This window comes from Pinus tabuliformis, chromosome 8, assembly GCF_031772625.1.
Source record: "Pinus tabuliformis cultivar Carrire ecotype Pingquan chromosome 8, CPIR1, whole genome shotgun sequence".
Classification (NCBI taxonomy): Eukaryota; Viridiplantae; Streptophyta; class Pinopsida; order Pinales; family Pinaceae; genus Pinus; species Pinus tabuliformis.
The window spans coordinates 609,842,231-609,848,283 of record NC_142294.1 but is presented as its reverse complement, the minus strand read 5'-3'; positions in this window follow the sequence as shown (position 1 = coordinate 609,848,283).

Here is a 6,053-nt window from a genome sequence, read left to right as displayed (position 1 = left end):
ATATAGCATATATCTATGCGACAATAAAATAATTTACTATAAATAGGCATTAAAGTATTGTTATTAGTATTAATATTTTTTTTAAATGATACATGTTATGTGTATATTAAACATTAAATGAATTATACATCTCCCTCATACTCTGAATTAAAAAGCACCTATTAATACAAATTTTTATATTATTAATATTATTTTAAATTAAACATATCAACTTCATATTAAATATTGAAGGTGTTACACACCTCCCACCTATCTTTATTTAGAAAACAATTATCAATCTGAAAATAAATATCTCAAATAAAAATAAATATCTCAAATTATATATATAGTTATTTAGTTAATGTATATTATCATCGAAAATAAGTAAATAGCATTTTATTATTTATTATTGGTCTGGGAAATGAAACCAATAGCAGATATTTAAAGAATTCAAAATGTATGTCAAAATAATGTTAATGGGTTGATCTTGGCATCGTCTAGACTATAACACACTAATGTCAAAATAATATACACATATCTTAATAAAACTTCTTTGTGAAATTTTTATTTTCTGTTAGTTCTCTGTCTCCTTTTTCTAGATTAGTCGATTTCTTCAAGATAATAAATTAAACTGATTTCATTTTCCGGATTTTGTAGATACTTCATTTGGTAAAGATTTTTTAAAGAAATGTTCTTATTTTTCTTTCCTTCTCATGAAAATACTTCTCCAAATATTCAAGCTACACACGAACATAAAAACCTCGGCTGCAGTTAAGGAAACTATCATAAAGCTCGATAAATTCTTGACACTGGGTGCGGCTGTTGAGATTTTCTGTTTTATTAAATTTGGGAAAAATCTTATGTTTGTGACAACAATAGGATTAGTTGCTATATTAGGTCCAGTATTTTTTGAGGAGGAGTTAATGCATCCTATATTTGTTGTAAGGGAATTTATGATTCAGTTTTATGCTCCAGCTATATACAAATGTAATCCATAAAGGATTGTAAGAGTGTGTAGAGAAAATAAGGAAAATAGGGGAGAGCTGAGAGCATGTGTGAATTATTAGATTTGTTGTAATCTCCTTTGAATAATAAGATTGCCGATGCCTCTGTTCTGGTGGACGTAGCCCAGATTGGTTAGGTGAACCACGTTAAATCTCTGTGTTATGGTTTTGTGTGGTTTTTTGTTTGTGTTGTGTATGTTTATTTTATTTCAGTTGCGCTTTGTTTAGTCTAACAAGTGGTATCAGAGCGGCGCATCGGAGTGTGTAGGGCTCATAACCTACAAGTCTCTAGTTGTGGCGCTGGTGCGTGTGACCGATCGGCTGAAGGTGGAGTTTCAGCGATTGGCGCGGTTTTAGCAGAGACAGTCGCGCCAATTTGGCAGTAAATGAATTGGCGCGTTTTATTATGGAATTGACACGCCAATTAGTGCGGATCTGAGTCTGATACTTGCGCCAGAGATTCAATATTCAGATTGGCGCGAAATCGACGGGATTAAGCGCGCCAATTTTGCGACACTTAAACGGATTTTGCTCTGGCGCGGTTGATCGGTTGTCAGCGGAGCGCTAGATAGTGGATGTGTTTTAGGCGCGATTTTTTCGCTGTCAAGGAGCGCCCGACAGATTTTTCCTCTGGTAAATTTGCAATTTTGGTTTTTTTTTTCTTTTAAAATTGTGATTACACGGTACGACAAAGGCATTTTTTAATTCAGAATTGGAGATTGTTTGTTTGATACAACATGGAAAAAACTCAAAGTGATCATTTTGAGATCGAGAAGTTTAATGGCAAAAATAACTTCGAGATCTGGAAAGTGAAGATGCACAATTTTCTTGTGCAACAAGGCGTGGCGAAGGCGTTGTTGGGAAGATCCAAACAGCCTTACCCCATGACAGATGATGAATGGAATGAATTGGATGGAAGAGCTCTGAGCGGTATTCGACTGTGTTTGGCGGATGATGTTTTGTTTAACATCGTGTCCGAGAAACCTACTGCTGGTTTGTGGATAAAGCTGGAGAAGCTGTACATGACAAAATCCTTGACCAATAGGATTCTTCTGAAGTGACAATTGTACAGTCTGCGTATGAAGGAAGGTACAACTATTACTGATCATTTGAATGTCTCTAATACTCTCATGGTGCAATTAGAAAGTATAGAAGTAAAATTTGAATCAGAAGATAAAGCTATAACTTTATTGTGCTCGTTTCCCAAGTCATGGGATCATTTTGTTATCAGTCTAAGTATATCAGAAACCCTTGAATTTGATGATATTGTTTGAGCTTTGTTGTCCGAAGAGACAAGGAAGAGGTCAAATGCCGACACCTTTACATCAAAAGCAATGATGGCTAGAGGTCGTTCGAGAGAAAGACGCTCTGGTAAGCACAGTGACTCACGATCAAAATCGAAAGGGAAGAAGAGTAAGGTAAAGTGTTGGTTTTGTGGCAAATCGGGACATTTGAAGAAGGACTGTTGGAAGAGACAGCAAGCATCCAATGAAGACTCTTCGATAGCGAAGCAAGAAGCAAACACGACAGATACAGGTTTGGCATCTGGTCCAGGTATGAGTGATGAAGTGTTATCAGTTAATTTGTCAAATCATGATCAACAATGGCTGTTAGATTCTGGTGCATCAAACCACATGTGTATTCATAGAGAATGGTTTAAGACGTATAGATCAATTAATGATGGAGTCGTGTACATGGGTAATGATGTCACATGTAATATTGTGGGAATAGGGAGTATACAGCTGTAAATGTTTGATGGGACAACCAAAATGTTAACTGATGTAAGATATGTACCAGATTTAAGGAAAAATTTAATTTCACTAGGAGCAGTTGACACAAATGGATATAAAACTCTAATTCAAGGTGGAGTAATGAAAATTTATAAAGGTATTTTACTAGTCATGAAAGCTTAAACTGGGAAGCTAAAGGGACCGACACAGGCTTCACATTGTTCATACCAAACCTCAAGAGTGTTTTCTCAACATACTTCTGTTGTGATAGCCACAACTTACCATTGCTCCTGTCTCTGAAAATCTCCATGCCGAAAATCTATCTTGCTGCTCTAAAATCTTTCATATCAAACGTCCTTGCCATCTGAGCCTTTAACTTGTTGATCTCCACTATGCTTTTGCTTGCTAAAACCATATCGTCAACATATAACACTAAGATAATGAACATGCCATCATTTAATTGCTTAAAATAAACACAATGATCATATTCACTTCTTATATATTTCCGACTCAACATGAAAGAATCAAACTTCTTGTACCAGTTTATGTCCTAATACAGATGAAGAAAAGGATTATATGTCTCGAATTTCGTATGCCAATGTAGTAGGATGTTTGATGTATGTTATGGTTTGTACTTGACCAGATATTTCACATGCAGTTGGCGTTGCCAGCAGGTATATGGCAAATCTAGGTAAAGAACACTGGTGAGCAATGAAATGAGTGCTTCGGCATTTGAGAGGCACATGTGATTATTGTATCACTTATAATAAAAGCAGTGAACTTGTTTGTGGATATGTTGATTCCGATTTTGCAGGTGATTTGGATAAGAGAAGGTTAACATCAGGGTATGTCTTTACTCTTGCAGGTGGAGCTATTAGCTAGATGTCAATGCTACAGAATATTGTTGCTTTATCCACTACTGAAGCAGAATACATAGCTGCTTCACATGCTTGCAAAGAAGCGGTTTGGTTGAAAGGTTTGATTGGTGAGTTTGGGAGGTTACAGGACAACATCAAGTTATTTTGTGATAGTCAAAGTGCAATTCACTTGGCTAAGAATCCAGCCTATCATAGTAAATCAAAGCATATACCAATCAAGTACCATTTTGTAAGACAGGTTATCACTGAAAGGGGTGTTTCTCTTGAAAAGGTGCATACGAAGGAAAACTGTGCAGACATGTTCACGAAACCAGTTTTGTTAGAGAAGTTGCATTGGTGTCTGGCTTCTCTTGGCTTGCAGAAAAGATAAAAATAATAAATGAACAAGGCATCAGGCTAATTGTTGTCAAGGTGGAGATTGTTGAGATTTTCTGTTTTATTAAATTTGGGAAAAATCTTATGTTTGTGACAACAATAGGATTAGTTGCTATATTAGCTCCAGTATTTTTTGAGGAGGATTTAATGCATCCTATAATTGTTGTAAGGGAATTTATGATTCAGTTTTATGCTCCAGCTATATAGAAATGTAATCCGTAAAGGATTGTAAGAGTGTGTAGAGAAAATAGGGAAAATAGGGGAGAGCTGAGAGCATGTGGGAATTATTAGATTTGTTGTAATCTCCTTTGAATAATAAGACTTCTGATGCCTCTGTTCTGGTGGACGTAGCCTAGATTGGTTGGGTGAACCACGTTAAATCTCTGTGTTATGGTTTTGTGTGGTTTTTTGTTTGTGTTGTGTATGTTTATTTTATTTCAGCTGCGCTTTGTTTAGTCTAACAGTGGCGTCGAAGGGCCAATCGTGCAGCCTCAAATGGAATCTTTGGAGAAAGGCTTGCAGCCTAAGTTAATGGGACAGATGTCATTCTCAGGGTGCTCACACCATGAGAAAATGTCAGTCCACAAGAAAGAAAGTAGATGAATGTTTTGCCTACAATTTTCAAAAGAGAGGCAGTAATTATATCTACAACAAATATGGTTTTATGCATTTAATTTTTTTTTATTATTTTATTTTTGACAAAAATAATTTCATTTTTTTTATTATTTAATATTATGGATTGAATTTTATTATTTTTATTAATATTAAAAATTATTTATATGTAATATGATTGGTTTTAGGTGTTATTATGTAATGATTGTTTTTGGACTCTTTGCATAACACCTATCATATGATAATTGTCTCATATTGGATGCAATGCAATATGTATGTCATGATTTTTAAATATTTTTTTTATTTTTTATTGGTTAACTTCATAAGAGACCACAAAAAATTAAAATCTTTGAAAATCTCTCATATTGATATAAATAACATATTTATCATCAATTACTACCCACCATAATTTAAGCAATTATTTGTATCAGCTCTTGCTAAAATCATAATAAATTAGTATATGTGCTTGCAGGTTCTTGGATGTACTCTTGGTGTTATAGTGGCAGCTACGAGAATTGATCTTGGGTATTCCTTAGATTAGGTCTAGTAGTTACAGATTCACCCTGTGCCTAAAAAAAATGAATAGGAACAAGATATAAATAAATACAAGATGTAAAGTGTTATTGCCTACCATTAACAATGTCAATGTGTAGAATTAATAAGTAGGAGTGGAAATTAGCCACCAAAATTTATGCAGGTCTTTGCCTCTTAGTAGGCAATTAAATTTTTAGTTTCATCAAATGTTTGAAAATTAGTTTTTTCAATGATATTGGAAAATAAATATTTATTTTTAGAAGTTAAACATCATAAGTTGAATCGCTCAATATTAAACTAATAGTTGTCAACAAACAAACTAATTATTAGAGTGTGTCCCGCACTAAAACTGCAAAAATAAAATCTTATTAACCATTAATTAATTAAAATGTAATTTAATTATTATATGATATTTACATTACTTTTTATAATAAATATTTTAAATTAGCAAATTCAAAATTAATAAATATTGTTATTTAACCCATAGGAAATTTTATTAATAGAATTAAATAACTTTATTCATAAACAAATAAAAAGGAATAAACTCATTAATAATTAATTGAAATTTATTTAAACTATAATTGTTTATTTAATATATACTAAAACTAGTTAGACACTTAAAAATATTAATATAGATTCATTTAAGTATTATATAATTATTAATAAAAAAACTTATTTATATTACCTTGGTATTAATGGTTTATTACAAAATTTGGCTTAAGAGCATAAAAATGAAATGAATTTTAATATAATTTTACTAAAATCTATGAGAAATTGATAAAAAAAATATTAATAATAAATTATAATTGTATTATTTCAAACACCAAATAAGTAAATAAAGAAACTTCATTTTTAATATTTATATTTTTTAAAAGAATATATTCAACTTATATTTCACATATATCTCGTAAGAATAACTACATTTTAAAATATATTTATCT